This window comes from Dasypus novemcinctus, chromosome 23, assembly GCF_030445035.2.
Source record: "Dasypus novemcinctus isolate mDasNov1 chromosome 23, mDasNov1.1.hap2, whole genome shotgun sequence".
In the NCBI taxonomy this organism is placed as follows: Eukaryota; Metazoa; Chordata; class Mammalia; order Cingulata; family Dasypodidae; genus Dasypus; species Dasypus novemcinctus.
The window spans coordinates 21,696,062-21,708,315 of record NC_080695.1 but is presented as its reverse complement, the minus strand read 5'-3'; the positions used below and the strand labels follow the sequence as shown (position 1 = coordinate 21,708,315).

Below are 12,254 nucleotides of genomic sequence, written 5' to 3'. Positions count from 1 at the left end.
AAATACAAATGGCTAAAAAGCACAAGGAGAAATGTTCCCTATCACTAGCTATTAGGGAAATGCAAAGCAAAATGACAATGAGATACCATCTTTCACCACACAGAATGGCCATTACTAAAAAAAAAAAAAAAAAGTAAGTGCTGGAGAGGATGTGGAGAAAGAGGAACACTCTTTCACTGTTGGTGGGATTGTAAAATGGTGCAGCCTGTGTAGAAGACAGTTTGGTGGTTCCTCAGGAAGATAAATATAGAACTTACATATGATCCAGCAATTCCTCTACTACGAATATATCCAGAAGAACTGAAAACTGTGACAAGAACAGACATCTACACACGATGTTCATAGTGGCATTATTCACAATTGTCAAAAGATGGAAACAACCCAAGTGTCCATCAACCAATGAATGGAAAAATAAAATGTGTTATATACATACAATAGAATACTATGCTGCAGTAAGAAGAACTGAAATTGGGACACAAAGGACAGCATGACTAAATCCTGAAGACATTATGCTAAGAGAAATAAAAGCAAGACACAAAAGGACAAATATTTCATGGTCTCACTAACATGAACTAAATAAGAAGAATAAACGCATGCAGTTAAAACCTAAAGTATAGGTTATTAGGAGAGAAGAGGGGGACTGTGAAGAAGTACTGATGCTTAATGTATGTAGAAGTTTTAACTAACTTGACTGTAAATGTGTGAAAATGGATAGAGCTGATGGTAACACATTATAGTGAGTAGCAACTGGCTTATAAATGGGATCGTAGAGGAAAAGAGTAGTCTAGGGATGTAAATGTCAACTAAAAGAAAGCCATAGAATAATCTAGGGACTGACTAACACATTGAGCCCAGAGGTGGATGAGAATTGTGGTTAATAGTACAAATGCAAGAATGTCCTTCTGTGAACTAGAACAGATGTAAATCACTATTGCACGGTGGCGGGAATGTGGAGAAGCAAGGGAAAAATATGATTAATGTAACCTATGGACTACAGTTAACAGTAATACTGAAATATTCTTATGTCAATGCCAAAGATGTACAGTCTTAACTGGCGATTATGGGAAAAAATATGCCAAATGTACACTATGGACCATAGTTAATGGTAATAGTCTAATGATATTATCTCATAATCTGTAACAAATGTTCCACAATGGTGTGGTGTGTTGGTGGTGTGTTGGTTAAAGGGTGTTGTATGGGAATTCTACACTAATGTATGATTGTTCTGTAAGTTCACAACTTCTGTAATAAAAATATATCCCCTCCACCCAAGTTAACTGTGTAAATAAGGCCTAAAGAAAGCTCTATTTATTGGCTCAAGGAGGAATTTCTTTGTTGAGTGGCCCAGGAAGTATGTTAACAAACATATTTTATGACTTTAAGTTACTATCCACACAAAATCACAGTACAAAAGGACCTTCAGGAGTACATCAAAAATGTTTTCAGTTAAAGGTTTAGCCCCACCAACCCTTTTTAAAGAACTTGTTGTTGCAAATTTAATTTCAGTCTCCAAAATCAATATGGCCTTCAACTGCCCTCCAAAGTAGGAGAGGTACAAAGTTCCGTTTCACCAGTAACTAGTGTGTGTGGCATACAAACTTATGATAGATTGGTCACTATGGCCACTAGGCACATCAAATGTTTAGACTCTTGATCTGACTGCTCCCTTTCCAAGGCCTCATAAACATAAAGGGAAAAGTGACCATATCCACAGAAAGGAAAAAGAGATACTCCAGTGGCTTGTCCAGCAAGGAGAGGTCTCAGAACTGAGGTTCTATGGAACTGATGGAGAGGGAAGATGGTGTAGTCCAGCCAAATGACAGAAGAAAATATGCTGTCTGTTCCTATAGAATTTATAACTCTGCCACAACTGAACAAAAGGTTCCCACAAACAAGGTGATGATGATTATCTATATAATTAAATATTATAATTATTAGTGGCTGTGGTTTATTGTGTTCTTATAGTCAGTGACTAAGATGAACACTTAACATGTATATATCACTAAATCCTCATAACATCTCTATAAGCTGGGTATTCTCATTGTTATTGTATAGATTAAAAAACTGAGTCAAAGAAAAGTATCTGGTGAAACTCAGACAGCTCAGATTGAAGTCAGTCCTTGCCTCAGAATACAGTTTTTTTCAATTCCTCTAGAATGTACCTAATAAAAATCAACCCAATATTTATGACACCCATTTCTCTTTGCCACTGTTCATACAAAACTTTACATTTTTCCACATATATTTGAGAACTTCCTACCTTTTTCCACTCTGTAGTAATCATGCACTCTTCCAGTATTTATTAATAATAAGTACTTCCTTTTATGGGCATCCACTAAAACCAGTTCTTGAACCCACTGCAGGGACAAAAAAATGCATTCAGACCTACCAACGTGTATAAGAGTTTACCCATCTCTGTACCATGAGTGACTGGCATATAGTACATACTACCAAGAAATGATAGATTATTATCAGTCACCTTAATTCCTTTTGGAACAAAGCAGGTATAAATATTCTCATCACATTGTCAATGTCATGATATGGTGGCATGAGCTGTCGCAAACCTCATCAGGAGAGTTTGAAGTATGAGACAGGCAATTTCAGGCATAGATCCAAAAAAATACAGTAACCTAGGGAAATACTAAAGAAAGCAAAACCTGTTGATCACTTGACCTTGTATAGAATATGAGTTTGATGTGCTAATTGCCCCCCCAAAACAAACAAACAAAAACCCCAGCAGTCAACTCTTAAGTAAACAAATCAGTAAGCTGAGAAGACTTGTATTAATAGCAGGAGCAATCTATTACTTTGCCCTATGCTGATGAACTTTAGCTGCTGTGGGACATATGTTTAGGCATCTTTTCTTCACTGCTGCTGGGCATACAGTTCAACAGGCAGGTTCCTTTCTTAAATAAATTCCCCATGTCTCTACCAGTCTATAGTGAGGGGAGTTCATACTTAATGAGGCGTGCAGCCTTATCCCACTGTTAACAAACTACTGTCCTCCACAATCTAATTTCCAGGTATAACCTGACACTGAACAGTGTACCTGAAGCTTCTGCTCTGGGAGGTGGGAGTAGTGGGCTAAAAGCAAACATCACACATCGCACTTGAGAAGGTACAGGGAGAGAGGGAGGAGAGTGATATTGCTGCACAGGATAGTTGGGTAGAGATGCAAAACCCTATTTTTCAGGATTCGGCCTATCTCCTAACATCACTAATTACAATATACTTACTAGGAAGTGGAGATTAAAATGCACATGCTGGGAAGCGGATTTGGCTCAATTGATAGAGCATCTGCCTATCACATGAGAGGTCCAGGGTTCAAACCCAGGGCCTCCTGACCTGTGTGGTGAGCTCACCCACGCACAGTGCTGATATGTGCAAGGAGTGCTGTGCCACGCAGGGGTGTCCCCAGCATAGGGGAGCTCCATGTGCAAGCAGTGCACCCTGTAAGGAGAGCCACCCTGTGTGAAAAAATCGCAGCCTGCCCAGAAGTGGTGCCGCACACACGGGGAGGTGACACAGTAAGATGATGAAACAAAATGGGACACAGAATCCTGGTGCCGCTGACAAGAATCCAAGCGGACACAGAAGAACACACAGTGAATGGACACAGAGCAGACAAAGAGGGGAAGGGAAGAGAAATAAATAAAATACATATTTTAAAAAACACAAAAACTGCACATGCACATACACACACATAAATAGCACAAACTAAAACCAAGGTCCCCAATTAGCTGTAAACCTTCCTCTCTCTTTTCGCCTAGTATTCCATTATGAACTTTTTTTGTCTTGGTTGAATGTGGAGTCCTCTGCAGTAAGTGAAGTAAGGTAATAAATAGCCTTGAAAACTCCATGTTTATTTCTGAAATTGCAACATGTGACACCAAAGCACAAGAGTACTACCCATATGATGTTTTCAGAGGACCAGGACTCAAGCGTCCCTAGATCTTGGATTATAAAGGCTTTCCTTCCTCCACTATCTTGGATGGGGCAAGATTCTATCTGTCCTGTGCTGAAACGATTAAGATCTTTTGGATATAGCTTCACCACATGGGCTTTAATGCCCTAAACCACTGTTCTCTTTTCTTTTAACACCTTCTCCCAGAAACAAAGACTTCTTCCAAGATTGACAATTGCCAAATTGTAAACAAAATATATCTTTCTAATTGCCAAGGTTTAGCATCTAGAGTAGGAAGAGTACAGGCAGTACAGACAGACAAACTTAAGTCTTTAATCTGTCACTTCTCATCTGCAAAGGGGTAGAACTTCTGTAAAAATTAATCTCCATATCATTCAAATAGTGATGGAAAGATCTACCAAAAGCTGTCGCAAAGATTTTTATCAAACCACACCTGGAAGACACCCAGCACAGTGAGCTACCAAAAGTTTCTTCTGGGAAACGGACTTTGGCCCAGTGGTTAGGGCGTCCGTCTACCACATGGGAGGCCCGCGGTTCAAGCCCCGGGCCTCCTTGACCCGTGTGGAGCTGGCCCATGAGCAGTGCTGATGCGCGCAAGGAGTGCCCTGCCACACAGGGGTGTCCCCTGTGTAGGGGAGCCCCACGCGTAAGGAGTGCACCCATAAGGAGAGCCGCCCAGCGCGAAGGAGGGAGCAGCCTGCCGAGGAATGGCGCCGCCCACACTTCCCCTGCCTCTGATGACAACAGAAGCGGACAAAGAAACAAGACGCAGCAAAAAGACACAGAAAATAGACAACCGGGGGAGGGGAGGGGAATTAAAAAAATAAAAATAAATCTTTAAAAAAAAAAGTTTCTTCCATTTCACCTTTAACAACCCTGACTCCTAAGGCCTGTTTTTAAAAAAAAAAAAAAAAAAAAAAAGCTACTCAACACTAATTCCCCTAGTTATATCCATGAAATATAGTTGCTCCCCCACTATCTTTAAAGTAAAACAAAAACATATTAGACTTAAATTTGTATTGCCTCACTTCTTCCCTACTCCTCTGGTTTCATCTCCAGATTCCCCTCTCCAGCACACTCCAAACACTATGCTTATATTAGGCACCTAACATATGCTGGGCACCTTACCGCTTTTTATGGTTTCCCCTATTTTTCATGAGTGTCACGAGCTGCCCACTTTTAAAGCAGTAGCCTTAGGTGTATAAAATTCTCCTTCTGAAATCCTTACTTTACTAAGCCTCTTCAGATGTAAGTACTCTGTCCCCAATTAACTGCACCCCTGCAAGAGGTAATAAAATGAGATGAACTCATTTCTGAATCCAACTTGTGAGGAACATATTTTGTTCCTCACAAAAATGCCTAAGTGCTGTACTTGGTTTTACATTTATTTTCCTTGGTTAGAGTTTGTCTTCTCTCTGTACTTAACTAAGCTCTTTGAAGGAAAAGAACCCTCACCATTATATTTGCATTCACTTATGCTACTTTCCCTCCCTCTCTCCTATCCATTCATCAGAACCTGGCTCAATACCCCTTCCCAGGAAATCTTGCCTTGATGCTCCACAATACCATCTTCCTCCTCTGACCCCCTTTACACTTGACTGACAGTTTATTTTGGCATGCTGCTGTAAAGTACCTTATTTTCTCCTTGTTTTTGCTCTACAAGTAGTCCTTGATTTCACATGCCTTGTTTACTAATGTATTTCCCTTGGAAGTGATCAATCTAAAGCTATGATCCTCAAACTTTAACATATACAGAGCTTGTCAAACACCTTCCTTTGTTTCTGGTAGTGCTGGTCAGGGGTGATGCCTGACAATTTGCAATTCTAACAAGTTCCCAGAGGATGAGGATGATGTTACTTGTTAAGGGACCACAGTTGAAGAATAACTGATCTAAACTTCTCTTTTCCTACCTGAACAGAATGCAACCTTGGAACCTGGAACTCATACTTTGTATTTCGGTACAGAGTGGGTACTCAATAAATACCTCTGGGTGACAGATGCCTTTGTATCCTATTCCTTCACATCATGGTGGGGCTTCTCTCCATCTACGCACAGCCCATTGTGGAGTGCCCTAAAACACTGTAGGAGCAGCTTTTTATCAATCCTGTGCTTACACTATTTCCAAACAGTACCATCAGATTGGAGCAGGGCAGAAGAAAGGACACCTCACAGACTATATGAAAGGCAATTAACCTCATGGGACATGAAACTAAGTCTTGGGTAAGATAGTCTCTGATATAATGCATCCTCTACACCTTAAGATTGGCTTATACTTTAGTTCTAATAAAGCTCTCTGAAGACATCTGCTTCTTGGCAACTTCCCAAAACCCTGTTACCCATTGTGTATACAAAGAACTAGGCAGCCAATAGGCAGCCCAGCATACCTGTTATCAGGTCACAGGGATCTGATTTGTGTCCTTTAACAATAATTAATCAATAACACCAGGAAGAAGGTGTAGGTTGACAGAGTACCTAGAATTTCCTGAAGAAATTTTTAAAAAACAGTTGAAAACGCAAGGCAACTAACTGTGCCTTTGCAGTACTTAATCATACATTCTTATTAAAGTCAGTGAAACTGAATCTGGAGGCCATTTCTCTGGCTCATTTCCTCAGGTCTGTAAGAAGAAGGTGGTAACAAGCTAACAAAGTCCCCAATTTGGATCAAAAACTTGGTTTTTACTTTAGAAAGGAAAAACTGTCATCAGTGCTAGGGTTTGTTCAAAGTATTTCTCTACTCTTTTCCACTCCTAAGTCATTTCCAAGCTCTCTGCTTTTATCCTTGAGTAAGATCTACCCTGTTGGCATATTGGTTGTTCCTAAGGAAAACTAAGAGGGGGAGAGGGATTTTTTCTTTCTCAGCAAAAATTCAGAATCTACCTACTAAACAATCAAATTTTACAAGGCATTGAAGTGATAAACCCCAAGCAGATAGCCCATGAGGTGATAAGTATCTTATAAACACAAAGGTCACACAGACCCAGGTATTTATGGACACAGAAGATGTTTATGGCTATCTGATCGGCTAAAACTTTGTTTTCAACCTTACTCTCTTCTTTATTACCAGCCACGTTATTATTATTCTCCAATTATTTTTGGAAAACTAAAGCAAAGAGGACTGTAAAAGAGCTTCATGAGACTGTTGAGCCAAATCAGCATGCCAGAAACAAATCAGTGCTTCGAAGGGTTCTGAATACAATTATAGGCAAACAATAGTTTGAGATGTCTGGTAATCTCCCTCCAAATCATTATTGCATAGATTAAAAGATTGCAAACTGAAATAAGAACAAGGCCTAGAGCAGCACTGTGCCTGGGAATTTCCTCCTGACAGCCTTTATGTTACTCAAATGTGGCCAGTCTCGAAGCCAAACTCAGCATGTAAATGCAATGCCTTCCCCCCCAGCGTGGGACATGACACCCGGGGATGAGCCTCCCTGGCACCGAGGGATCACTATCAAGTACCAACTGATGATGCAACTGGAAAATGACCTTGAAGTGAAGGTTCAATGTGGATCTAGCAGAATATCCCTGTCTACATATAATAACATGACTTTAAAATGCTGTTTGACCTAATGTAAGGAGGAAATGGAAAGGAGAAATGAGTTTATATGGCTACGAGTCTCTAAAAAAGAGTCTGGAGGCTGTCAGAAGGATTGCCCTTATGCACAACTGAGCAGAATCTAAGAGACAGATAAAGTAGATACAACCCCAGGTATTGATTCCTTTGAGGGCTAGAGAGACCCACGGGCTCTATGGTCATGGCAGATGGGGTTCACTGCCATGTCAGATGGCCCTTCTTTGGAGCTGGTGTTTCTGCGTGATGAAACTGGACTCAGATGGAATCTCTTTTCATAAGACTTTCATGCTATTTTACTGGAATTGTAGTTGGTGTTGGGGTTTAAGATATATTTAGGGGATTTGAATCTCTGGACTGACAATATGATAGCCAGGCCCTGAGCCTCAACAGAGTTCAGCTCCTACAATCTGATTTATTGGACTCCCCTCACTCAGCTAAGATGGAGTTGAAGAAGGACAACCACCACACCATGGAGCCTAAAGTGCCTACAACTGAAAGCAGGAGGATTGCATCCAGTATCCATGTGGAATCTGAGCCTCCTCTTGACATAGAGATGCCACGAACATAACCAATCCAAGGTCCACAGAGAAAAGGTGGCATTGGAGTGGAGTGGGAAAAGTGGACATGGTGGCTGATAGGGGTATGGGGAATGGCAGGAAGAGATGAGATGTGGAGGCGCCTTTGAGACTTAGAGTTGCCCTGGATGGTGCTGCAGGGGCAATCAGCGGACATTGTAAATCCTCCCAGGGCCCACTGGATGGAATGTGGGAGAGTATGGGCCATGATGTGGACCATTGACCATGAGGTGCAGAGATGCCCAAAGAGGTACTTACCAAATGCAATGGATGTATCATGATGATGGGAGTGAGTGTTGCTGGGGGGGGGGGGGGAGTGGGGGGGGGTTGAATGGGACCTCATATTGTTTTTTTAATGTAATATTTTTACAAAATCAATAAAAAATAAAAAAAAAAGAAAAAAAAAAGATTGCAGATATTCCTCTCTGCTCCTCAATATTAATAGTGATATAAAGCACATTTAATAAACTGAAACTTCCACAGCTCTGAGTTGGATTATGGGTCTGGTTCTTCATAAGCTGACATATACATGCAGACTCAGTTTAATAATATACAATCTCAGGTCAATCAAAATCTACCCTCACCAGTTCATTATTTATTATAGCTTTTGCCACAACCTGCACCCAATCAGAAGCTACCCTAAAACTCACTTGGCTGACAGCTATACAAAAATCTGTATAGTATCAGCATAACAAGTGATAGGTCTCCCTCATCAATTACAACTCTGAGGGAAAAATGGCTTCAGCAGGTACATAACCCCCAAGTCACATACCACCTAATGACCATCAGATCAGAAAAGAGACTGTCATCAATGGAGAAAAGGAACCCAACTCCCTCATTAGCCAGCATTTTCTTTTCTTTTCTTTTCTTTTCTCAACATCAAGGAATAATCAAGGGCCAACTCAACTCTGACAGCTCCTTATGTAAATGGCATTTAAATACAAACAGCTCACAAACAAAGGGGCTGCTAGGCTGTTACTCACAGACCCATTGGGCCCTAGTGTTTCTGCTCTCCGTCTCATCTCTCTAGGCTGTAACTCCTGCCAAATGACCAGAAACATAATGATGAACACAAAGACATCATTATGCCGTGTGCATCTTGCTTTGGTCCAGAGGCAGGTCCTCCTATGGGAGGTGAAAAGGAGCTGCTTCCTGGGCCTCCCACATTCCCAGGCCAGGCCATGGTTTACCCAAATGCTCAATTCTTTCAGATCCAACTCAAATCCAACATCCCTTACCAAGCCTGCCTCCCAACTTAGCAGCCCACAGGAACCCACAGATATCTGATTTCCTGTGTTGCTCACCTGTAACACTGCACACCAGAGCACTACATTCGATTTTGCCCTGGATAGGCCTCCAATTGTTAAATACCAGTCTTATTTCCCCAAACGAAAGACCTGTAGAAAGGTTCCCTTAACTAACATATTCTGCTGCTTCTTCCTCCTTCATAGAGGATAAACACAAAGTATCCATGAGACCTGCAACACTAAATACTGCTTTCAGAAGGGAATGAGTAAGATGAGAATGATACCAATGGGGGATGAGAGTAGTAAGGATGAGCTGCTAGGGAGCTGTACTCCTGGCAGTTAAAAACATAGATGTTCCTTCTTCCATGCCAGCAGCCTGTTCATATTTCAGTTATCAATTTACCATACAATTATTTATTTTCTATTTTCACATCTCGCATCATAACATGTGATCCTCAATAAGGTAGCTGTATCTTAGTTTGTCTCCCTAGTGATCAGAGTAAGTGTCTGAGGATATATGATGGAGGAGGAGGGGAAGAGGAGGAGGAAGAGATGGGCAAGAATTTACTGAGTAAGCACTGTCAAGCACTTCACGTGTGTTAATGCATGTAATTCTCACAACAGCCTTACTATATAGGTACTATTACGATTTTCATTTTACTGATGAGGGAACTATGGCTCAGGGAGCTAGTGAGCATTGGGACCTGGGCTGTCTGGCTTCAAAGCCCATCCTAGCCTATTATTTGCTGAATGAAAGAAGGTACATGGAAGCTCAAGAGACAATTCTTTCTTCCTTATAGAGATCATCAGGAAATACAGCTTGGAAATGTCAGAATTGTTTGGATCCAAGATAACTTTCTCCCAAGGGGAAAGCCTCCTTCCAGAGTTAATAGCTCTACAGAGAAAATAAGGTCCCTCCATACCCAAACCTAATCAACAATTCTAGACTCTGTAGTACTTAGAATTCCAGAAGCAAGAGGATTGGCTTGTTTTCCCACTAGAAAACTGCAGCAGATATCATGACTTCTTGCTGGATTCAGACTGACAGTCACCCAAGTGCAAATACAAAGTATTGCTTCCAACAGGAAATCATTTAATGATAAGGACCTCTTAGAGTAAATAGTGTGAAAAATAAAGACGGTTCTGTTATCTTTCCTATGCTATGCAAAACATATGCAGAGATGCAATTACACCAAATTTATTTAAACATTTTTAAAACTGGTCATAAAGAGGTCTGGAGAAGATGCAAAACCAAGCCAAGCATTTTCTCCAACATACTAAGAAGTATTTTTCCTGATCTTATTTCTTTCCAACAAAACATCTCTCATTCTTAAGATGACTTTTAAATTGGTGCTTCAAATACCTCGATCCTTTAAGCTGACAACTTTTTCCCTTATCAAACTCTCTCTTAAGGATGTATTATCAAGTCAGGGGGGTGGGGGAGAATCCCCAATTTCAATAAAAAAGAGGTATATTAGAGTGTATGTAAGATATAAGATAAGAGAAAACAGACTCATGCCCCTTCAGAAAACACATCCATTTTTGAGTTACAGAGAAAGGCAAACCAGCTACACAGATGGGATATGGAAGTCTTTGGTGCCTTATCACATTTTGGCATATTATGTGATTATTCTAGAAAGTGGCAGCTTAAAACCAAGTCTGAAAAGTAGTTGTATATCTCCTTATAATAAAGCCAGGTTAACTTGCAACTATCACTATTTGAAAGTAAAATTTAACTCAGGTCTGTCCATCATGTGACTGTGGTGCACACGGAAGATGGCTGCTTCTGTGGGAAGGCTACTCTGGGCTTAGCTGCTCAATGTGAGCACCATTCCTCAGGGTATTTCTGCCCTTAGACATGCTGCTTCTATAAGAAAATGCTTGGCAAATGTAGTGTGTTCTGATTCTGGTCAAGCAAAATTTGCCTTCAGCAAATTCAAAGAACTAAGCCTTGATGACTTTAAGTGGAAGTATTTGGTACTTTTCTTCTAGCCTTTGGATCTCATCTTTGTATGTCCTACAAAAATTTGTTGCTTATAGTGACAAAGCCAGTGAATTTCATGATGTGAATTGTGAAATTGTTGATGTTTCAATGGATTCCCCCTTTGGCCATCTTGCCCAGATAAATACACCAAGAAACAATGGCAGTTTGGGCCACATGAACATTGCACTCATCACATTTAATTAAATAAATTTCACAAGACTTCATAATTGACCCTAATGGAGTCATCAAGCATTTGAGTGTCAATGATCTCCCAGTGGGCCGAAGCATGGAAGGCATCCTCCAAACGGCAACGGCTTTCCAGTTTGTGGAGACCCACAGAGAGTCTGCCCAGCAAACTGGACACTAGAGTCTCCTAAAATAAAGCCAAATCCGACTGCTTCCAAAGAATACCCTGAGAAGGTGAGTCAGTAAGTCATCCATGTACACCTGCAGCTTCTCCCTTCTCAGACCAGAGAAGAACCACAAGTTAGAACCCCTTTTCAGCATTTCAAAAATGTTTGTTTATAGAGGACAAAAAAAAAACAAACCCTATTATATTCAATATATTCAATAAATATTATTCTGTTTTTTAATACTGGTTAAGGCTTTTTAAACTTGGTAGTTGCTAATCTAATGAGTCCTTTATTTGTAACATCCTAATGACCAGTTCTTTCCTATAGAGTTAACCCTATTTGCCTACTTCTTGGGTCATGTCTTCAGTGGTAAAGGAAATGTTTTTCTTTCTTAGACTTACTCAAACCTCTGTGTACACCAAAGTAGTAGAGAAGAAATTTAAAGCTTCTGATCAAGCCTCCTGAAATTTTTTTCTTGAACTTCTTTGTATTAAACTTAATTTTCTTTTAAGATATCAAAAATCATAACTGCAAGTTGTTAGCATCAGCTGTCTAATTTAACTCTTGCAATAGATGTGTATGTGACTGAAACAAAT

General features: G+C 40.4%; 1 protein-coding gene and 1 pseudogene across 7 annotated transcripts in view; one reads left to right on the top strand and one right to left on the bottom strand.

The window, feature by feature from the left end:
• AUTS2 (activator of transcription and developmental regulator AUTS2) overlaps nucleotides 1-12,254 on the bottom strand; it is a 1,252,826-nt gene that overhangs the window by 1,024,131 nt on the left and 216,441 nt on the right. The window lies entirely within an intron of this gene.
• LOC101424486 (thioredoxin-dependent peroxide reductase, mitochondrial pseudogene) lies at nucleotides 11,098-11,737 on the top strand (annotated as a pseudogene).